Genomic DNA, 24,612 nt, shown 5'->3' on the forward strand with positions numbered 1-24,612 from the left:
CTACCTGAACAGGGCTAATCTACAATCACTTATCTGAAAATACCCAAGCATTGAACTGTATGAATAAAACAGGCAACAATTAACTTCTAAAAAGGTATAAAAGGGCATTTTAGTGGCGATAGGGATAGACTGTCTGCAGATTGTGGCTGAAATATAGTCCTAAAAAATGCTGTGGCCAAATATTGACTACTTAAATATTGTGAATGTAAGTATGCATGGGTAAATATGCTCACTTTATTAAACTCCACTTATATGTACCGTGATGATATTCTAAATCTGCAATGTGGGGTTAAAATAGTAAATTTATATTCACCTACACATACTTACTGTTGTGAAATTGTGGCTCTCAATAGGTAAACAATGATATTTTTGTAGGGCTATATTTCTTTCCTTAATATTTTAACATTCAACCAAGATAGAATTTCCAATACAGGAGAACTAAATATGTTACTCATGCAGAACTGGGATGATACTCACTAGTCTTTATTTTAGAATGCCCTTATTTTAGTTAAGCCTTCCAAGGCCAAAATCTATCCATTGATGACACATATTCTATTTTTAAAATGATGTATGTTGCTTCTAATAAGGTAATTGTATTACCTAGTGTGACATTTCGGTCAAATATTTGCTGGTTAGTTCAATTTTCAAAATCATGTTAAGAAGTCTACAGAAGAGAAACACTTTACCTAACTTGTTACAAAGGTTATGCAGTGTGAAGATCTTTAATGAGATGCATGAGCCCATTTCAACCCCCGTTTACAGTTCAATTGTCATGGTCTCTTTAAAAAAAACAGTTAGATATAATTGGATATGGCTTTCAAATTCTGGATGTCTTCTATGGTTTATTGGCTGGTTGCTGCCAGATTGTGCGCCATAGGTGGGCATTCAGAAGCATATGACTAGCATATGACTAGCATACCAGTGCAACAGAACATTAATGTCAATATTGCAAATCAGACCATACTTTTTTAGGTTACAGACAAAATTGTGTCTCAATAATGAGTACCAATGGCACTGAGGTAACAAATAGAAGTAGTATGGAAACCAAAATATCAGATGTCTGTTACAATGTAACAAAGAATGCAAATTCTTAAGTGAAATATACACATATATCAAGATAATACATAACATTTCAAGCACATATTGTTAAAGTCCCCATAGCAAGTGAGCTCAGAGACAAATCATAATCTAGTCCAAAGAATTATTTTGCTAACCTAACAGCAAGAGTATTATTACCCAGCAACAAAATGTCTCCTAGGTTTTATTTTTTTGCAAAAAGCAGCATGCTATTTTTTTCAATGTGGGGAAGTATATGTAAATACAAACTGTAATCATCGTGTGGTCGCTCTTCGTCATTTGGAAATATTTGGCTGGATTTTCTTCTCGAATGCGTACGCTTCGTTTTGACTTTTTTCTGTAGTTCATCTTCCCTCTAATTAAAAAACAACATTCAAAATTATGGAAGTCCCTGAATAAGAGAAATATACATGGATATTAAAAATGGTACGCATGGTAGGAGAAGCACAACAAGAATACTGTCAGGGTTCTTTTTTTTTGTCATCCTTCTTTGTAATAGTTTTAACCAATTATTGTAATATTCTTACCTAACATGAAGAAGGGAACTTATCCTTTTAGTTTTTCAACAAATATGTTTGGTATGAGATACAAAAGGGGGTTACCTGTATTTGTGTAGACTAGTCTTTAGCCTATTGCTAGGTATTACATCATTGTAGATATGCTTACATCATGTAGACCTTACCTCAGTGGAGTTTGTCTATATATATGAATTGGGTTGATTGGGTGCTTTGAATATCTTTCAACAGTTTCTATAATTCATGAGTAGTTGCACACAAATATTGAATTTCCATAAGTATATGTGCTCGTTACAAGAAAAACATATAGCTTGCATTACTCAGTGAGCTTTATTCGTCTACCTGCATTTTTGTGCTTTCCACCCCAAGTAGGAGGGTGGAAAGCAGTTATTTTAGCAGCCTTTTGTCAAGGTGAACATAATTCTTACCTGTTTGAGGCCTGCCAGCATAAGGAGATCCTACAGCTCATTGATTTGTCTTGTGAAATTAGGGGAACTGATGGCATGAGCACTTCTTCACAAAGGTGTGAATTCTTCAGTGGATATGTTAGCCTAATGACAGCAGAATACCAGAATGGCAGCTTTTTAGTGTATTGGTGCCAGTGTTCCAGAAGCAAGCCGTGCCTTCACAGGACATTTTGAGTTATTGACACATAGATATGCCTTGCAGTGCAGTCCGTTCTACACGTTTACTAAAGAAACGTGCCTCAAGCTTTTTTTGTGTGAAGTTTTTTCCACATAGGTAGCATTAACAATTACATTTCATTTTTAGGACTGTTTCAATCCACAGAAAAGCATTACATTTTGAAGCGATATTTTGAACAAAATTAAACCACTGGTAATGCTCCAAAGGAAAGATATAGTAATGCTCTCAAGGAAAGAAGCCATTAGACTTAATCACAAACTGTGTTTTGAAGTATACTTAATAGTACTACAACAGTGCTACTAAAGTACTGTAACAAGCTATTCACAAACCTATGAGTATATATCTCCACCTAAACCTCTTATGTCTTTTCTATGGGGAGATCCTCACAACTTACTAGTAAATGTGGGAGGGACCAGGAGGAGTGGCTGGTAATAGGGGCATACTTCTAAACAAAAGCATTTTGGTGAGGAGTAAGAAGTGGTTTAGGAAGAGCTATGGGGGAGTTTAGGATGGGACATGCACCCATCACAAAAATATTTATTCCACTGATATTGGCAAACCACACTTCTAAAGGTACTACAGCCAGAAAAGGGACCTAAAACAGGAGATATATACTCCAGCACATAGAAAATAATGGAGGTAGTGACTTAAATTAAAACTGTAGGAAATACTGTTCAATTAATTTATTTAACATAGTTCAATATAAATAAAAAAATACTCTGTTAAAAATACCTTAAAATCAAACATATGTATTAATTATTTATAACATGTTTTAACAAACATTTTTGTTTTGATAAATTAATGTAACATTAATGTTTATGAAAATATAAGTAAGTTAAATAGTTTTAATTATTAATATATATCACTTGTAATGATAACTAATGCACAATATTTTTTTGATTTTAGGTGAGAATTTATTTTCTAATTTAAATACATTTTTATTTAATTTACCTTATTAAAATCAATTAATAATGTTATTCAAAATTAACCTAAACGTGCTATAGCAGTGTTTCTATTTTGTTCTACATTAAAAATAAATATATAAATAATGCACACATCACTATTTAACAAGAAAAATATTGTTACTATTCTTTTGTTATGGGATGCAGCACTTAGCAGTGTGATGGATGAAGAAGTGTGAGATAAAGGTGCAGCATTAATTATTTTCAGTAAGCTGGCAGCTTAAACCAGCTCTGCAGGTCCCTATGTGATAGTTCTTATGTTGATAGTCCATTTAGTTGGTTACTGCAGTAGGCTGTCCATTCTGAGATATTTTGTTTAAAGTTTATGGTTCTGGACAAGCACAGGTTAAATGAAGAAATGGTGGAGAGATCTGCTGGGATGGACTGTGTTAATATCATCACAGATCTGATTGCTGAGTATTATGGTATTAGTATCAGTGTGAGTTATATATTATATATTATATTATATTGTACAGTAATTGCAGTTATATAGAACTTTTACAAGCCCTAATGGGGCACTATAGGGCTTTGCACCGGGCAGCACACTGCTTTAAACACCAAGAATAGTAGTTTTCTGTTATTACTGGTTAATAGATTTAGACTTGCAGTCCATGACACATATTTATTCCAGTTTCTATGTGGAAGATTACATTAATAGGAGTTGAGGTGTGATCTTCAGTAGGAGACAGTGGTATAGAAACTCATGCATTGGTTGGCTATATTATTAGATGAGCTACAGAAGAATAGTTATTTTTAGGTTGCAGCGATATGACATTTAAAGGTGAGGCTGGAATATCTGAAATGAGGTGTTGGCAATTTGCAGAGATGCAATAGGGATCAAGGTAAACATACTTGGGAATTAGAGTAGGCTGTGCTCCGAGAGAGGAGGCATGCAAAGGATAGAAAGGAAGGAGATAATTATTTAAAAGAAAAAAGAGAGTCAACAGTCAGATCAGTTTTCATGCAGGGTTTGTAGGAATATTTAGGAAACATTTGGAGGCTTTTTGAGATTGCAAGCAAAACTGTAGAAAGAAACTACATTATTGTCATGTGTTGCAATATCACTCTAGGTCATGGGAACATCATCAAGCACACATACCATCATCAACCACAAGTAAACAGAATTAGAATAAAATCTGATGGAAGTAAAACACAAAAACATGAATGTTTTTTATTCAATGCCTGTGAAGGGGAACAAAGTCTGTTTTAGAGAATCTGTGTAAAGGTAATAGATCTCAAGGCAGGTAAAACTGGGGCTGTCTCCAAGATGGAGTACATACAACGTAGGCGCAATGAAGTTTTATTCAGGCTTCCGGTAGCAGTAATCTGATTAGTAAAAATATGTTTATGATAAATATTAATGCAAATTAATTTTATATATTTATCTTAAATGTAGAACAAAATAAATGCTGCAGAACTATCACAATATAAATGTTAAATAATTTATGTAAATTCAATTTAAATAAATTTTCTGATTTATTATGCATTAATAATTATTAAAAATGATGGCTAGAATTAATAAAAATAATGTAATTCTATTTAAATAAAATATGAATGCTACATTTTTGTTTTGATTAAAAAAGGTTGTCAAAATGTTTTATAATCGAATAATAAATGTCTCCTATTTTTTACCATCATATAACTATACATAACTATTTTAAACATTTATTTCCTATTGGGTTATATGTTAATTCTGTACCACTAATATTTTCTATTGGAGGGGGGAGTTTGCAGTATCAGTAGTTTTCTATGTCAGGTGCTGTACTTACTACTGTTTCTTTCCAGCAGTAGTAACTTACGCGTACATTTGGATCTACCACCTTTTTTGGGGTGAGGGGATGTACTAGTCTCCAGTTTTAGTAACTTTACACTTATATTTTGTGAATAGTTAAAAGTGGTAAAGTTACTCAAAGTTTAAACAGTGTTAGTTACCTTTGTGACTAGCCCTGAGTATATAAATGCTTTCTGGGATAGTAGATGAAAGGAGGGTCTTTCTGGAGGATGTTTTAGGGGCTAATTATGAGTTTGGACCGCCAAACCTGCGATGACAGTGCGGCTACGTCTACTACCATAATACAACTTTGGCAGTCAGACCTCCATGAGACCACTGAAGAGGTCTGCAGCCGCAGTATGTGGAAGTGCCCTGCGGCATTGCCAAGCATATTATCAGTTTCCTCACCGCCAGTTTTCATGGTGCCATGAAAATTGTGGGTGAAAAACCTAAGGGGGCCCTACACAGCCCCCTGGTGCCTCTGTGCCCGGGGTGCATGAAGGGGGGGAAAAGATGTGCTCCCTGTCTGCACGCAACCCCAGTTCCAGCATGACATAGACTACACAGAAACGCGCTGTGGCGATCCCATGGCACTGCCTTTCTAAGGCTCACATACAAGCCTTTGAAAGCCACCACCATGGGACTGCTGCCGCAGGACCGTTCTCCAGGATTCTACTCAGAATACAGAGGGCGATCATCATACGGGCTTGGAGATCTTGGATCGGGGAGCTGACATGGCAACACCCCCCAAGGCCACCAAACTCGTAATCAGGCCCATAGTCTGAAAAATTTCTAGGGACTTAAATTTCAATCCATAACATCACCAGTAATGATGAATGAGCATTGGCAAAGATAAAGCATCTGGCTTTTTGCTAGGGGAAGTGGTTGGTAATAGTTGGATGACTTTGTGACTGTTGCCCCCAGCTGGCCTTGAAAGAAAATCGCATAATGAATCAACAACTTGTGCTTTGAATATATGGAAACTGGGACTAGGCAGGGCTATCAGAAGGAAGGGGCAGGGAGGCATTATTTCCCAGGCCCCAAGCTTTTACCGGACCCAGCGCTCATGCTGCAAAATTAATTTATAGATTATAAATGAGACAGCTACACAATGCAGTGTTTCTCTTTCAATGGCTGCAGACATTTGTTGTGCCTTAGAAATAGGTGTTTGTGCTATATCAGCCCCATGTCAAATTTTCAACCATTACCCCCCAAAAAACCTCTGTCATAACAGGGAATAGGGGAATGTTCCTTTAACAGACTGAATTAGCAGATTTAGCATTACCCTTAAAAATTGTGTTATGAGAAGCAGTCAGAATATGAAGAGTCCATTGTGAGTGGTGAACTTAAAAGGCATACCAAGCAAAACAAGATAAAGGGCCACTATTTACAAGGCCTCTCAAGAAAGCCTGTGTGCATGCACATCTTTACTTTGTGAACAAATAAAAAAAACTGTAAATCCAACAGCAGTTATCCTTACAGCAAAACAAAAGAACATGCAAGGGCAATTACTAAATAGCAAAGTGTCATTATAAGAGGATGAGACCTTCAGCAAGCAAGTACTTCCTAAACATAAAAGCCATGAAACAGCAATCACAACAGTGTGGACACTGGCAGTAACGATGTCAATGTATGCCATAGTCCATGCATGAATGACAATGTTGTTACCTGTAAAAACAATGTTGATGTACGCCATGATCGAGGAACACATAGCTATGCCAATATGAGTAAAGACCATGTCAATGTACGCTATGACAACTGTACGCACAATTTTGAGAATGTCGATAAAAATGGCACCAGTGATGGTCATATTATTTTTAAGAGTTTCAGTGAACTCGTATCATTGCTGTCGGATTTACCCAAGGTGACCTTCCCATCAACCCTGAGTCAGAGATACGTTGTTAGGCAGATCCACACCCACGCCTATCGAATGACAAGTCACAGGTGAGGTCTCTCTTAACCCAAAGACAAAGGCGCCCTCAGGGAAAGCCCTGATTGATCCCACAGATAGATAGTTGCACCACAAACAGGTCCAAGGAAATTGGCCCCAATAAAACACATTTGGTCAAAGACTTGTGTTCCCAAAGTATACCAACGAGCTAGATACCACATGTTGACAGAAACCCTCAGCCAATGAGGACACGACATGCACACCACAGATAGTGATCATGAGCTCCTCATGCCGGACATTTGGACACATACACACTGGTCCACACTAGCCCTCCCCAATTTCAAGATCCATCTCTGTCCTTATCAGATGACCAAAATTGTTAATTTATGACTGGGATGTGTTAGAACTGGGGGTCTCTATTTGGCTGAGGTAGGTACCTTAGGCCAAGTAGGGACCCTTCCTTCTACATCAGGGAATGGAAGGACACCTTCTCAGATAGCCCCTGCTCACCCCCTCGGTAGCTTGGCACGAGCAGCCAGGCTTATCTTCAAGGCAAGTGTGTAAAGTATTTGCAACCACGCTCTCAGTAACCCAATGATGACACCACAAACGGACTACACACAAGTTTCATAAAAACAAGTATATATTTATATAAAAAAATATACGATGAGACCACACAATATAAATCCAACATATACGTATTGGTAATATTCCTCCTGGCCGGTTATTAGTCCAGCCAGCCCTTGTATGTTCTAGCGATATTAATGAGCAATTCTAGAGGATTCAATGCAGTCCTAATGCAATGCTATGCAGTTCGTAATGAAAGAATCAGGCACTTCGAAATGTAAAAATAATGCAGTTCGTTATGCAACAATCAAGCAGTTCTTAATGCCAAAATAATGCAATGCGTAACGCAACAATCAGATAGTTCGTTATGCAAACGAATGCAATGCGTGATGCAACAATCAAGTAGTTCGTTATGCAAAACTAATGCAATACGTAATGCAACAATCAGGCAGTTCGTAATGCAGAAATAATGCAATGTGTAATGCAACAATCAGGTAGTTCGTAATGCAGAAATAATGCAATGCGTAATACACTCCAGCATCAATCACGGTGCTTTAGTCGGTTCCTCCGCCACTCGTACTGACTCGCGGTCAGCTTCCGCCAACATATGCCCCCAACACGGGTATGGTGTAAACCAAAGTGGAGCTCCGCACTCCGGCCCCAGTACTGCCACTTCTCGGCAAGTACGGGCCGCGATACGAGCTGAAGCAGAGTCTCGAGCTGCAAGAATGGGAGAGGCCGAGAGCGTCTCTCTCCGAGCCCCCACTCCGCCCCAGGCGGCGACACATGTTATCTGGGGGTGCAACCTTGCTCTCCTCTCCTGTTCTCTCAACTTGGGCCTCCAATGTGACTTTGTGGATTCCGGGCAGTGGCGATAACGAAGATCTCAGGCTGCAACAGGGCACATGCACACAGCGTCGCTGAGACTCCCTTGAGCTTTGGGTGTGCACCATCACAGGGCAATCCTCACGATGGTCTCAGGCTGCAAGAAGCACACGCACACAGCGTCGCTGAGACTCCCTTGAGCTTCAGGTGTGCATGATCACAGGGCAATCCTCACAAAGGTATCAGGCAGTAAGAAGCACACGCACACAGCATCGCTGAGACTCACTTGGACTCCGGGTGTGCACGATAACAGGACAATCCTCACGAAGGTCCCAGGATGCACAAAGCAAACGCACACAGCGTCACTGAGACTCACTTGAGTTCTGAGTGCACACAATCACAGGGCAATCCTCACGAAGGTCTCAGGCTGCAAGAAGCACACGCACACAGCGCCACTGAAACTCACTTGTACTCCGGGTGTGTACGAGAACAGGGCAGTTTTTACGAGGGTCTCAGGCTGCAAAAAGCACTCACACACAGCATCACTGAGACACACCTGGAAACTTTTGTGTTCCTGAGTTTCCACAACAGGGAGCCAGCTCACCTCGGGCCCTTGGGGATAAGTTACTTCAGGACATTGCACACAGCAAAGTCCTTTCAAGCGGGGGGACACAGCACACAGCAAAATCCCTTAGCCTCTCCTTGGTTAAATCAGCAAGCTGCAGGCCAGCCCAGAACACACAGCAAGGGCCAGTCCTTTCCTTCAGTCTCTTCAGCTGTTTCTTCCTTGGCAGAGGTTCCTCTTGACCACGAAGTAGTTTCAATCCTTTTCAGTCTTGATCAATCCAATTCTATTTCAACGTTCAGTGACTTCAGCTCTCATAGTTATACCCCTAAATTTCTTTGAAGTCTTTGTGTTCAGGGGGGCACTGACCCCTGTCCAAACCAGTTCTGGGTGTCTCCCTACCAGTGACACCTTCTTCCCTTGATAGTGGGGGTCTGGGTCTTTAATCACTCAGCAGGAGATGGAGCCATTGTTTTATGGCAGCAACCCAGGCCTCTTCACCTGCAGGGTCTACTCCTCCCCCCTACACTCCAGATGCATGTCAGCCTGTTGCTGTCTCACCTCCTCCCTGGGTCAAGACATTCCCCAGATCCTATCACTTTCAGATCCAGACAGTCAATCCACAACCAGGCAGAGACACACAGAAATGTTAGAGCACAAAAACCCAGCCACTTCTAAAAGAGTGGTTTCTAAACACACAATGCAAAAACCACCTTCACAAAAAGATGTGTTATTGAATTGTGAGTTCAGGCCCACTAAACATCACCTCTCAATCTTAAGCCTTTGGGAAGATAGGCTGAAAACATATCTCACAGCCTCCCCATTCTGTCTTATGGGCAAGTTGGCCTTTCAACATTGTTTGTTTAAGAGTACTCTTGTTCCGGATGTATAGTGTGTTTGTTCAAAAGTACTCTACACAGTCTGTCAATGTACACCATGCTTCTTGCTGTGACGTACAGTGTTTGTGAATTCTCTGTACACGTACCTGTTAATTTGCTGTGTGCGTAGCTCATAAGGGCAAGTTGCACATACGCATCTCCTGATGTACAGTGTTCTCTGTGTGGCCTCTGCACTGCATGCCTCGCTACCTGTGTACACTGGGAACATTTTATGGAGAAACTGTATTTAGCTCTTGGTACACGGGGTGTGTAAAGCTGTACCGTTCTCTCTCTTGTTACAAAGTGTACACCGTCCCTCTAGCTCGTGAAGTGCAGCGTTTTCTATCTATGCGTTATGACCTGCATCCCTTGCCTCCTGTTTGTAAAGTGCACTGAATCTATAGCGCCTCGAGGACTGTGTGCCCGCGGATTACCATTTCTGTTCTCTCTCCGAGTGTAAAGTGTTCACCGTCCCTCTAGCTTGTGATGTGCAGTACTTTCTTTTTATGAGAGAACCGCATTCCTTGCCATCTGTTTGTAAAGTGCACTGTATCTATAGCGCCTCGATCACTGTGGGTTCATGGATTATCATTAATATCTTTAAACTTATGTTAATGTCCTATTCATGTCAATTTGCTGGTTCTTACTAACTGATATAACCGGACCAAATCCAGATTTAAATGGAGTAATTTCTAGTTATACGTTGTCAGTATGTAGCACTGCATTTTCTGATAGCATTACTGTTGTCAGTTTTTGCACATGTTAACACTAGGCAGAGGTTTAACCACATTAGTACCAGATTACACACAAATAGAGCAATAATCAGCTGAAGGGTGACAGGTCAACCTTTGTGTGAATGGCTTTCAAGTGTGACGAGCTGTTTCGCTACGTTTTTAGTAATGTGGAAGCGGTTCAAATATATACTTTCGTACACTAAATAATAACAAACAATAATATTTTGATGTTACTATTGATTCTGAGTTTTGGTTTGCATTACCTTGACATGCTGATTTACTAGTGAGTTTTGTTGTACAGTACTTACTAATGTTTTCTTCACACTTGTGCTTCAAAATGCTATATTTGGATACCGCTTTTTTCAACAATTTGCAGTAAATATGTGGTGTAAAACCCACCATTTGAATTCATTTTTTTCAAAATGTTCTTGCGGTGGAAGATCCCCACGCACCCTTCTTTTGTAGTTCGGACTCGCTCGCTTATTACATTAGGGTACAACATTTTTTGCCTCACCATTTTCAAAATCTACCAGCCGCCACTGGTGGAGACAGCATTGTTGAAGGCAGACCAGGCCCATTCAGGTGAAAAGGAAATCTCCTACCCCTACTCCAAATGCAACCCAGGCCTATTCAGCCCATCAGCCCAGCTGAGACTCGTCAGACTTCTGGAGCCACAGCCCTCTCCAGCCCCCTGTCATCCAAAAGCCAGACATGCAATACACAAACCTAGCAGGAGCACACTGGATGCTTAGGCAAGAAAATACCCATGTTCTAAAAGTGGTATTTTCAAACACAGAATGTAAAAATCACCCTCACTAAAAGAAGCGCTTTAACATTCTGAGTTCAGGCATACTAAACTTAATTTTCCCATCTTGTTCCTAGGGTCAGTTATGTTTATAAGATGTTACAAACAAACTTCCCATTCTGGCCTATGGGAACAGATAGCATTGCAATAGTGAAAAACGAAATTGGCAGTATTTCACTATCAGGGCATGCCACACACATCAGGGCATGTCCTACCTTTTTCACATACAATGAGCCCTGCCCACAGTGGTACCTTGGGCCTACCTTAGGGGTGACTAATATGTAGAAAAGGGAAGGAGTAAGGACTGGCAAGTTTGTGCACTTGCTAAGTCGACATGGCAGTCCCAGACTGCACACAAGCTCTGCAATGGCAGGCCTAAGCCACATTTTACAAGCTGCTTCTGTGGGTGGCACAATCAGTGCTGCAAGCCCACCAGCAGCATTTGATACACAGGCCCTGGCCACACATGGTGCACTGTACTATGGTCTGACAAGTCAATCAAATAGCCAATCATGGAATCACTAATCTATAACAACAGTTTATAAAAGAGAGCATATTCACTTTAGCACTGTAAAGTGCCTAGAGTCATTAAACCACCAACAACAGGTCAGAAAAAATACAGGAGGAAGGCAAAATGTTTCGAGAGGACCCTGCAAAAAGGGCCAAGTCCGACACATGTCAGTTATGGCTTTCATGGATTGTTACAAAAACATTGCAACCCATGGTGTTATAAGCAAATTCTAAACCAAACTTCACTTTACTTTAACTGTAGCTTTTTCAGTGAATTTCTGTTGTTTTTATAATGTAACATCCAGCTTCTATTAAAGTATTCCCTTGACAAATCTGCAAGGCACCAAGCCGTGCACAGCAGAGGTTGGGCACAGGTCCGAGCCTGGTAAAGGAGATGTACAGCAGGGGTTGGCAATCTGCGTTTGTTGGAAGAAGAGCTCTAAGTCAACTCCCACTGCTCACAGCCTTGCCCCAGGCCCTGCACCAAATCTGCAGCAGGCATCCACATAGTCTGCTAAGCAGAGGTTGTCCACAGGCGCTGAAGCTAGCTCATTGCAGAAGTATAATTTGCAGAGGGTGGTTAACTTTCTGAGGGCAGCCATACCCACTGTGCACAGATCAAAGCTGTGTGCAGTGGGGGTTGGCAGTAGGGCCTGTCTTTAGAGCAGGCCATGAAGCTAATGCCTCTTGGAGGTGACCCACTGTGTGGTCAACCCAGTGTGCATGGCTAAACTATACTGCCTATAACCAAAAGCCGCCTACGGTGGGAGGGCCGCCTATGGCAAGTAAGCTGCTGATCTTAGTGGAAGGCATGCACAAAGGGGTTGGTCACAGGGCGTGATACTCACCCACCCTGAGTGGCCAAACCACTCCTAACAGTCAACTCGCTGTGCGTAACCAATCACTGCGGTCCAGCAGACGGTGGCTTCAGGGCCTGGCCCAACCTCTCAGTCGGCCAATCCTCGCTGCACACAGCCAAAGGATTTGTACAGTTCGGGTGACCATAAGGCCAGGTCTGGCCAGTGACCAGGCCCCGTGGTCCACCTGCCGCTGGTTGACAGATTCCACTGTGCACGGCCTGTGGCACAAACTCTACTCAGCCTGTTACTTAGAATGAGCTATTCTTCCTTGCCCTAAGACGCTAATACCTAGCAAAATAAGAATGATAAACTTTGTTGGATTGAACATAGTTCTAAGCCAAATAATTAATGTATTAGTTTTGTTCAGTTGTAACTATTTCGTTTTTAGAGAATGTCTTTATAGGCAGGAGGTGCTGTATAATTAACTTGATTGACACCGCAAGCCACAATGTTGAAGTCTTAGCTATATGTGCGTGCAAATGAGGTGGCTAAAACTTTAACCCGTCACACCAGGGAGTAGTAACTTTCGCCAATATTTTACAGACCTTTCCCACACTGTACTTCTGTTTTAGAATATTTTTGTTCATATTTGCAAATGCATCTACACATACTGGAGTTCCATATAACTGATTATATTCCTGGGAAGGAGAGACAGAGAGGCTTTTTGGATAGGAAGGACTTTTTTCTTTTAAGTGAGTCGGTCTATTCAGCACATAATGCGCATGCATCCCAAATAAGAAATATTTTGGGTAATGCTGACTCATTCATGTAACACAGAAACAGCATATTTCTGTCAATTGGGAATAGGGTGTGGCTTAACGGCCAGAGCTGCGGACTTTAGAACTGGGGAACCAGTTCGACTCTCAGCATGGGCTCAACATCCTGTGCTTCTAGGCAAATCACTTAATATCACTGTTCCTACCAAAAATGAATGTGTTGTTGCGTTATGGAACTGGTGCTCATGAAAATTGCTCCAAAATATAAAACTGCAAAAAATAAAATGCCCAAACATTTTCACAAACCGAATCAGACACTGGTCACTTAGAAATCTGAAGCGCCTGGAAAGTCAGACACGAAAAGCGTTGCAATGCCATTCCAATTGAAGAATGGACGCGCGCTATCCAAATGCCAGATAACAGCAACAGGTGGGTATTTCAACACAAATCGAACAGTCTAGTCTGACTGTCACTTTAGTTGGTTCTACCAAAGCTTTCCCGTCTATTCCTCGTTTACCTTAAAGCTGCTATTAATATACATAACCATTGAGTTTTGGGTAAAATATACTAGAAAATGGAACTGTTCAGCTACCATTTCCAAATGTCCACATAAATTATTTATATAGTACACATCAAAAACTGATTTGTTTTCTGGTTAACTTCCTACACTACTGTTAAAGAATTTTAGAGGATTGTTAAACTGTTTTAAATTTGTCGTTCAGAAATACATAGCACTCTATGCTGAAATATACAATATATTTAAAAATATTTGTAATTATAAAGTCATATATTTACCACATTTGCTTGGTGATTTTCATGTTTTATATTTCAATAGCTAGAAAGAATGTACATGTTTCTTAGAATCTGCTAGATTTCCAGCTCTACTGTGTTTTTTTAGCAAGAGTTGAGGTTGATACCTTTCCTGGTGTAAGATTCTATTCTATGACCGTCCGTCATACCATAGCCCAGGGTGCCACGTGCCAGGAAAACATGATTGAGCAGCTACTGCAAGTGAGACAGACGTGTACGCACAGTCCCGTACTTACCCCTCCCTCCGTGGCGTGCTGTGGTGCGTCCGTTGTTCTTTGGTCGGGCTCTGCTGACCATAGCCCTCCTCCACATGCTATTTTGCTTCTCCCGTGGCCCGCTGACTATTCGCGGGGGAGGAGAGAAGAGGTGCGAGGGGGCCCGCACCCAGCCGACACTGAGCACGGCGAGGCCGCGCGGCAAAAGCGCGGGCCATGCGCATAGGGGTTGTCAGGGGCAACCGCGGGCCTCATTGTCTGTCCAGCTGCTAAAACAATGAGGCTGGAGACCCCCAGCACCGGCGTGCCGCATCTCCGGCTCTTCACAGGTGGGACTGAATTACCTCCGTGCCACACTGTCTCAGAAACACTGGAGCGACATTCTAAGCCTAAAAGATCAGCTGCCACTTTACCCGCGCATTCTAAACCTTTTTTTAAATTTTATTTGCCATGAAGTTTTCATTAAAATGGGCTGAGAGCTACACTGCTGCTGTGGTCTACTAGATGTGACAGTAGTGACACTGGTAAATGACCCCGAGGCATCATGCTCAGACCAAAGCATGATCAGAAATTTTGTAAAAACAAAACAAAAATGAATGTCGTTTGTGCTGCTAAACTGTAACAAGATAACATTAATTAAGAATGGTGACCCTTGACGTCCTCTGACCTGTTTGCGCACGCCTGAGAGAAGCTGATAATATTGACGTCGTTTGGTTGCTTTTGGATTGAGGATGTGCAGGAGCAGTTCTCCATTACGCTGCACATTTAGGATTGTGAAGAGTGATCTGTAGCGGAGTGTGGACAAAACATTGATTCTGCTTTTCGATTTCAAGTCAGAAAACATTTGGACTGCGTTTTGCGGTGCGATTAGACAGCTTTTTTTGCCTTTTTTCCTTGTGGACTGAGTAGTTCAGCACTTTTATATTGCAGAGAAACTTGAGTGCACGGGTTAATTTTACTAGGGGTTTTCAAACATTTCTTCTTGGAAGAAATGTAAAGGGCTGTGCGAAATTGTAATTAGAGGTAATTTCCCACACCTACATGGGTGGTGCAAAATGAGCCATGCCAATGTCAGTGATATTTTGTACTTATAATAAACAACACACATAATTTCCTCCATTTTAGTGGGTGTACAGAATTCCGAGCTGCCCTGGAAGCCCCAATGAGGGCTCAGACCCGATACATTCTCTGGAATGTCCCCCCTCTGTCACTTGGTGTACGTAATACAAGAATGGGTAGTACTCTGGCACGCCAAGGGTGAAGACCTCCAGACCTGAGCATCATGGGGTGGCCCGTCATGTTGCAAAGTGCCCAGGACAGAGTCCCACAGGCCCGGGGAGGGCTTCCCTGCTTGGCCGAGTTAAGAAGCTATGACTGGGATGATAGCACGGTTAGCCCTGGTGTGGAAGCCTCTGTCCTGAGCTCCATTCTCCAGACTGATGTGTTCCAAGGCACTCGAGACAGAGTCTAAAAGTCCCTAGGAGGGCTCCTTTGCTTGGCTGAGTTAAGAAGATCTTACATGGGCCTTTCCTCAGATCTCTGGCATTCCTAGGGTTGGAAGCCTCCAGCTGTGGGCTTACTTCCCTAGCCAACTGGGACGCAAGGAGCCTGGGAAAGGGATTTGAGGGCCTCCCCTGCCTGCCCAGGTTAAAAATCTCTGACCGGTCTCTGGGTCCGAGCTCTGCTAGGCCTGGGGTTAGATGCCTCTGGCCCTGGGCTCTGGTCTCTGCCCCATTGTGTCTCAAAGTTCCTGAGACAGGGTCCTGCAAGCCTATGGAGGTCTCCCCTGCCTCCACAGGCTTGGACTGAACCCCAGGTCAGAGCTCCAATTCAACAGGTGCTGGAAGCCTTCTTTTCCTGGCTCAATTTTCCAGGCCGCCATATTGCAAAGTGCCTGGGACGGGGTCCAGCAGTACAAGGAGGGCCTCCCCCTCCTTGCCAAGTTAAGATGCTGGGACTGGGACTTGGGTCAAAATTCTGCAGGACCGACCCCGGGCTCCCTTCTCTGCCCTGCCCGCCATGTCTCAAAGATTGAAAGTGCCTGGGATGGGATCCTGCAGGATTAGATGTGGCCTAGTGGTCCAGCCCCCACACATCTGGCGGTGGCCCTTCTCCACCAAGCAAATTTCCAAACTAGCTCTGAGATGTCCTGGCTGCCCAGGCCAGCATCCCTGTCTCTCACGCAGGTTGCAACTCAGCCTTCCTCTTTTTTCCATTGTTGTGGAGCAGGCTAGGCCCACCAATGTCAATGTGATTGTCTTTTCGCGAGAGACTGATTTGCACATCATATTCTTTTGTCCAGCTTATCAAAGGGCAAGGAACTATTGGCTTGTCCCACTCCTCAAAAATCTTGGTTTCAGGCAGTACTTCCCAGCATTCAGAATTTTAAAAACAGACTTATCAGCCCCAATTGTATTTGCAGTTGCAAACTTTTTAACAGCAAAGTGGTCTAGTCGTAACCGATGTATAAAGCTAAACACAGTTGACTGAATACTTTTGACAATTTTAGATTAATTGTTTTATGATTGATTTTAACTTAATCATGTGTGATATATTTATTTTGTACACTTGTAGCATTCTTTTATGGTCCTAGTGACCGAAATAAAGTTGACAAATGAAAAATGATTGTCTTTTCCCTCTCGCCTCCAGCAGGCAAGTAGGGGCTCCTGTAACAAGCTCCTGTGGTGTGCAAAAGTAGTTCTAGGATGGGCACACATCTCCTCTTCCCGTCCAGCATGTGCAGCTGCATGGCTGATTCTGCCAGTACCATATGCTTGTCTCAAAGATGAAGCCAGGCACATGTGAGTACACTCCGTTGGTACAATGACACTGTGAATGGCTCATTAAATCAGTTATGGTTTCTTTGATCGCTTCATTTGTTATTTGGATAACTAGTAATTCTAGAGCTAATACATGCCAATGAGCACTGACCATCTGGGATGCATGCTTTCATCAGACCAAAGCCAATCTGGGCTCATCCAGTAGCTTTGGTGGCACTAATTACCCTTGGCCGATCATAGGTGACAATACATTTGGATGTCTGCCCCATTAACTTTCAGTGGTACTTTAATTGCCTACCATGATGACCACAGTAATGGTAATTAAGTGTTTGATACCAGAGAGGGATCCTGCAAAACAGTTACCACATCCAAGGAAGGAAGCAGGCACTCAAACTACCCACTCTCGACTCAGGGAGGCAGTGATGAAAAATAACAATACAGTACTCTTTTGAGGCCCTGTAATTGTAATGAGTACACTTATAATCCTTTAACGAGGTTCCATTGGAGGGCAATTCTGGTGCCAGCAGATGCTTCAGTTACAAATCTCGTATTAGTATTTTAGGATTGAACTAGTGGTGCGCCGCAAAACTACCGCCTGTCCCAACCCCTGCCTCTTGGTACCCCCTTGATGCTCTTGACTAAGTGTCCTGAAGTCGAAAGCATTTACCTTGAAAAAAAGAGAGTGTTAAAAGCAGGCCATTTGCCTGAATACTTCAGCTAGTAATAATAGAATAGGACTCCGGTTCTAGTTTACTGGTTTTTGGAACTGCGATAGTAATTAAGAATGACAGCCAAGAACATTCGTAATGTGCTGCTAGAGATAAAAGTCTTGCACAAATCAAAAGCATTTGCCAAGAATGTTTTCATTAATCAAGAATGACATTCGAAAATTCAAAGACAATCAGATACTGCCAAAGGTCCGACCATAAATGATGCAGAGTAGCGATATGGCGATGATATTCACATGACCCACTGAGCAGCTTCTAAGAAACCAAAGTCTTTGGGTTCTGCGAGGAGAATGGTTGCAAAGCTGAAACTTAAAGGAATTGACTAAAGGGCATCACCACAAGTGGAACCTGTGGCTTAATTTGAATCAATATGGGAGACCACATCCAATCCGGACACAGAAAGGATTGGCAAATTAATAACACTTTCTGTATTCTGTGGCCGGTGGTACATAGACGTTCTTAGTTGCTGAATGACTTGTATGGTTAATTCCCATAAAAAAGACTCCTCCATGCTAACTAGTTACGCAACCCTGAGCAATTTGGGCTCAACTTCTTAGAGGGTACAGTGGTGTTCATCCACACAAACTCAAACAATAAAAGGTCTATGATGCCCTTAGATATCTGGGGCTGCACACCGGCTACAGTGATTGGATCAGGATGTGTCTACCATTCGGCAACAGGTGCTGGTAACCCGCAGAACCCCATTTGTCATAGGGACTGGGGATTGCAAATATTTTCCTTGAATGAGGAATTCCCAGCAAGTGTGGGTCATAAGCTTGCAGTAATTAAGTCCCTGCCCTTTGTACACACTGCCCTTCGATACTACTGGCTGGCTGATTTAGTAAGGTTCTCGTATCAATCCAATCGGGGTTCGCAACGACCCTAGTGAAACTCCAAGAAGATGATCAAACGTGACAATCTAGATGAAGTAAAATTTGTAACAAGGTTTCCGTAGGTGAACCTGCGGAAGGATCATTGATGGCAGAGTGGCCCCAATGAATGAGGATGCCGGCCCAAACCCTCAGCCATCTCCCAGATGGAACCCAAAACACAGGTCCCTGCTCTCCCCTTGTGCTCCCTAGCCGGCGGAGAGGTCACAGCTGTCTGGTGCTTGGACAAGGACTAGGCATGGGATGGGCTCTTCCACCTGAGAGGGTCTGATTGACACATGGGGGATTGTTGCAGGCAACCCTCCCACAGTACCTCCATGAGGAGCACATTGCAACAGAAAGCCACTGAGACAGAAGCTACGTTCACCAAGCACGACTCTCAGGAGAAACCAAATCACAGTGCCTGCCCTGGGCCCTCTCAAGCCTGATCCCCGCCTGCCCGGGTTTCAAGCAAAATAGAAGTGGCCCATCTCAGACGGCAGGACAGCCTGGATGAGAAGGAGCTGAGGTCACGAGGGAGCCCTGGCTCCCCTCAGTGCAAATGCCATGCCACTTCAAAGTCAGTGAGAATTGGTTCAAGGAGGGGGAAGTGAAGCTGTCCCATCCACTTGGGTTTCCACTCATTTACCCTCTAGCAGGTATTGTCTGAGTCACTTTGACGACAAAGGGGAAACCTGATTCTTCTCTGGTGCCTCTCACCAGGGCATGGGGCCCCCAGCTCACCGGCATCGGGGTAGCCGCCTAAGCCGGGGACTCTACGCACAAGGGTCAAGCCCGGTCTCCTGCCAGGTGGAGGACGGCTGACATGCAGGTGGAGTGATCTTCCCTCGTTGGCAGGTAGCTGGTTTGCCTGGTCCTTTGTGCCTGGGTAAGCATTTGAAGGCTTGGGCGCTACATTCCCCATAATGCTTCTTCTGTTCTGATCCTCCCTGTTCCCAGATTTATCAGCGCCGGGACGCCCCGTTGGGGCAGCTGTGCGCTTTATAAAACACACAAATAATAATAATAATAATTCCCCGGGGCCTCTCAGGCCTCCAGGAAGGCTGGTGGCGGAGCTGCCTGCCTCCACCGCTCTGTGAAGCACTCACTCACCCCCACTGTGGTGGTGGGGTGGGGCTCTTGGGCCATGGGCCTGGAAACACTTTTTCAATCCTGGGGTCGGACTCCCAGAAGGGAAGCCTTATGTGATGCCAGCCCATCTTGCCACACGGGCTATGGACGGGTGACGCTGCCTTCCTCCCACCTTTCATGTGGCCACGAATGTTGCGAAAGTTGGCTGTGACTATTGTCCATGGATTACTCGGCTTGCACGTCGATGAAGAACTCAGCTAGGTGCGGGAATTACTGGGAATTTGAAGACACATTGATCATCGATCTCTCCATGTGAATAGCAGTTGAACTTGGGTCAGTCGGTCCTCAGAAATGGGCGAGCACCATTCGAAAGGGACAGGCAATGGCCTCCCTTGGTCCTTGGCAAGCTTAAAGGGAGTCGGCACAGATTTCCGGAACTTGGAGTGGCAAAGACGGACAGCCTTGTGGCATCCAGGGCGGTAATACAAACAATCCTGGAAAGGCCACCCAGAGCCCTCTATAGAGAGAGTAAAACAAGGTATTTATCATGTTCGTGACTATGAGAGCGAGAAATGGCGAAGCTAATGATCCCCATTCCAGAATAGGTAATTCCTGGATAACAAAAATCCCATGAACACAGTGAAGGGAAATGCTGTCTTTTTCAAATCATTAACCGCCATACAAATTTTGTGAACCCAGCTCAAATAAGACAATGAATAACAACAAATCGAATCACACTTTCTTACAATGTTCACCTTCCAGACTAATTGATATTGAGAAAAGTGTCAACCTCAGTGACAGTATTGAATATATAGCATCTTCAGTTGCAAGAGTAACAGACATTCTAAGATTGGAAAAATTGCCAGACATTAATGAGGTCACTAGCAAACCCAATGACAAGAAAAATGACTTCAGCGAGAAAGTCAAGGTTTGGAAATATTACACCAAAAAATGCAATTGTGATCTTTGTAGAGACACAATGGGAACCTTTAAAGAACCTAAAAGCTTGTCTCCAACAAATACAAAGTATGCTACCTTAAATTGTATAACTTGAAATGCATCAAAGAAGCTGAGTTTCATAACATAGCTTGTCACTTTGCCAAGTGCAAAGGTAGAAAAAAGAAAGGAGAGCTACAAATTGTATGGAGTTTTGTGATTAGAGATTCGCAACAAAAATTGGAGTGGCACAGCATGTAGGACATAGACACCCACAAGCAGAAAATGATACTAGACTCTCGGCTCTAGCAAGTTGCAAACCTACAAAGCTGTGGTCAAAAGACAAAATATTGGATAAGTATATGAAAACAAAAGAAATATAAATGTACTTATGGTTTCGCTCTTCGATAATAATAAAAACAGCAAACAGATTGGAGAGGAAAGATGAGGTATAAGAGAGATAAGCAAATAATTTAAAATCTATATGCATCGGCGGTGTAGCTTGGAGCTCAGGGAAGATGGCAGCTCACTAGAAAAGCTCTTGAGCCAGTAGCACCTGTAGGCGATCTCCCTATGCTACCAGAGGCCAGGGGAGTCTCCATAGTGGGGATACTGCTCCTCCTGACTGTCAAGGGGCTGGGGGACATAGCGAGGGATGGGTGTTCTCCCATGCAGGGGCTTAGGCTAGCCGTGCTTTCCGTCTGCAGCCCACATTCAAACCCGCAACTGCCAGCAAGACAGCAGGAAGTGGTGGATCAGGCTAGATGACCTGTTAACCTCCAGATTCTCCTGGGATTGGGCGCTGCCTAAAGACCATATCCTGTGGCCTGCTCTGCATTTACTGACCTCTGCCATGACCAGGGATGGCGGCGGTCCAAGCCTACTCCCACCCCAACCTAAATCTGGCCTGTGAGAACAACACAACTCCTCACCCACCACGAAGACGCAACAGCATCCCATCCAACATTGCATCAGTGAGGTATTGGGCCCGTTCCAGGTCTGAAACAGCAGAGACTGATGTAAAGGGACACAACCCGGTGAGTACGTGAGGAGGGTTAATTTTTCCTTCTCCCACATGCCATCTACTCCACTCCACGGATCGTTCTCCACCAGAAGAAACCCTTGAGCAGCAGGCCTTTTCACGAGATGCTGGTATACACCCACATACTCCAGGTACCATGTTAACCACTGTACTCCTCCAGTACTCACCGCCATGAAGGTGGATACATGACATTTCCATAACCCTGAGAACCTATTAATCTTGCAAAAGTGTGCACTCACACACTGTAACCAAAGCCCACCCCTCTGGCCACCCCACAGCTATGCCCCCTACAAACCATGGAGAATGAGTGAGGTACCCTGTAAGGATGTTGAGACCTCTCATTGGGTGTGCACCACACACAGGCACTTGGGCATGAAAACTAGGCCTGGGCCAAAATTCCGTTCCGTTCGCGGAAATTGCGATATTTTGGCATTTTCGCGTTCCGCGGAAAGCGCGAAAATGTCAAAATTTCCGCATTCCGCAGCTTAGCGATAATTTTTTTCTTGCTCGCGCTGTAAAACAATACATTCTCGCGCGCGCGCGATCGCCTTACCTGAATCCCTGCGTTCTCCGACAAGTTTTCTTGACCCGGTCGCGTTCTCCACGAGATGTTGGATTTTGGTAGCCATTTTGCGCTGTCTCGCGAGAGTTCACGGCCGCATTAAAGTCATTTTTCACGCGATCACGTCATTTGTCGCGCGATCACGTCTTTCTTCTCGCGATCATGCACCGCGCGAGTATGAAAAGATTGAGATCTCGAACATGTCATTCTACATCGCGAGCCAGATGATGAGTACGCGGGCACGTGAAATCGAACGCGAACAGGAGAAAGAGACCGCGAACACGTCATATCCAACGCGACAGGGACAAAGAAGAGAACGCGATCATATCGTTTTCGACACGCCGGCGGAAGTAATGTGAAGCTCGAGAACTCAACAACGTAAAATTTACAATTTGGAGAGGAATATCGGCTCTAGCAGCATGAAACCATCTGCAAATACTGATTTTGGATGAAAAGAACTCCTTACATTCACATTTGGCTTTCCTTTTTTGTGCAAGGAGTCATTTTTTTACAAGGTGGAGAGAGGGAGGAAGTGACACAGAATCTCCAACTTCCTGTTCCTGTCCAGCAGGCTCCTCCCAGTGCTTTGTCCATCTCCTGCTCATTCTGCCTTTGGATTTGGAGCTGGAAAGATCACTCTTTTTGTCTGCTGCATCATTGCAATTGGATTTCAGGATTTTTGGAATAGGATATTTTACAAGTAAGTGGTTGTTGTGTTTGATTGTGGGCATTGCAGTTGTTGTGTAACTACAATTTATTTTTGATAATTAATTAATTATCATCATTCCTTTTTTTTTTTTTTTTTTTTTAAATTTTGTGGGTTGTAGTAGTAGGCCCGAGCTAGCCATGGGCATGGCCTCATGGGTGTGTGTGTGCATGATGAAGCAACTGTTCCTTTTGTTTTTTGAATATATTTCATTTTCAAGCACATTTAGGGCATGGATGGCATTGGATTGTGTTGGGGAAGTGTGTTTTTTGGGGTGGCCTTGCTGATGTTGTTGGGCCTGGCCATGTGGCTGGTGGCCATTTTGAGGCCTAGGCCTGCAAGCTTGCCTGGCCTTGTCTGCCAACAGGCCTGCTTTCATCCACTGCTACCAGAGCAGGTAGCCACAGCTTTAGTAATCTACTGTTTTCTGTTTGCTCTGTTGAATTTAGACATAATTTAGGGCATGGATGGCATTGGATTGAGTTGGGGAAGTGTGTTTTTTGGGGTGGCCTTGCTGATGTTGTTGGGCCTGGCCATGTGGCTGGTGGCCATTTTGAGGCCTAGGCCTGCAAGCTTGCCTGGCCTTGTCGGCCAACAGGACTGCTTTCATCCACTGCTACCAGAGCAGGTAGCCACAGCTTTAGTAATCTACTGTTTTCTGTTTGCTCTGGTGAATTTAGACATCATTTAGGGCATGGATGGCATTGGATTGAGTTGGGGAAGTGTGTTTTTTGGGGTGGCCTTGCTGATGTTGTTGGGCCTGGCCATGTGGCTGGTGGCCATTTTGAGGCCTAGGCCTGCAAGCTTGCCTGGCCTTGTCTGCCAACAGGCCTGCTTTCATCCACTGCTACCAGAGCAGGTAGCCACAGCTTTAGTAATCTACTGTTTTCTGTTTGCTCTGTTGAATTTAGACATCATTTAGGGCATGGATGGCATTGGATTGAGTTGGGGAAGTGTGTTTTTTGGGGTGGCCTTGCTGATGTTGTTGGGCCTGGCCATGTGGCTGGTGGCCATTTTGAGGCCTAGGCCTGCAAGCTTGCCTGGCCTTGTCTGCCAACAGGCCTGCTTTCATCCACTGCTACCAGAGCAGGTAGCCACAGCTTTAGTAATCTACTGTTTTCTGTTTGCTCTGGTGAATTTAGACATCATTTAGGGCATGGATGGCATTGGATTGAGTTGGGGAAGTGTGTTTTTTGGGGTGGCCTTGCTTATGTTGTTGGGCCTGGCCATGTGGCTGGTGGCCATTTTGAGGCCTAGGCCTGCAAGCTTGCCTGGCCTTGTCTGCCAACAGGCCTGCTTTCATCCACTGCTACCAGAGCAGGTAGCCACAGCTTTAGTAATCTACTGTTTTCTGTTTGCTCTGTTGAATTTAGACATCATTTAGGGCATGGATGGCATTGGATTGAGTTGGGGAAGTGTGTTTTTTGGGGTGGCCTTGCTGATGTTGTTGGGCCTGGCCATGTGGCTGGTGGCCATTTTGAGGCCTAGGCCTGCAAGCTTGCCTGGCCTTGTCTGCCAACAGGCCTGCTTTCATCCACTGCTACCAGAGCA

At 43.7% G+C, this 24,612-nt stretch overlaps 1 protein-coding gene and 1 pseudogene across 1 annotated transcript in view; one reads left to right on the plus strand and one right to left on the minus strand.

Annotated features, from left to right (window-relative positions):
• The window catches only part of TTLL8 (tubulin tyrosine ligase like 8), a 478,385-nt gene extending 463,874 nt beyond the window's left edge, over window positions 1-14,511 (minus strand). Inside the window, exons 1-2 of the mRNA XM_085651194.1 lie at window positions 14,368-14,511; window positions 1,327-1,432 (exon numbers count right to left, since the gene is read on the minus strand). The gene's annotated coding sequence lies outside the window, so the exon portion shown is untranslated. The remainder of the gene's footprint in view (window positions 1-1,326; window positions 1,433-14,367) is intronic.
• A 2,579-nt stretch (window positions 14,512-17,090) lies between these two features.
• Window positions 17,091-18,832, plus strand: LOC146855981 (18S ribosomal RNA; annotated as a pseudogene).
• The last annotated feature ends 5,780 nt before the right edge of the window (window positions 18,833-24,612 follow it).

This window comes from Triturus cristatus, chromosome 4_1 (assembly GCF_964204655.1).
Source record: "Triturus cristatus chromosome 4_1, aTriCri1.1, whole genome shotgun sequence".
In the NCBI taxonomy this organism is placed as follows: domain Eukaryota; kingdom Metazoa; phylum Chordata; class Amphibia; order Caudata; family Salamandridae; genus Triturus; species Triturus cristatus.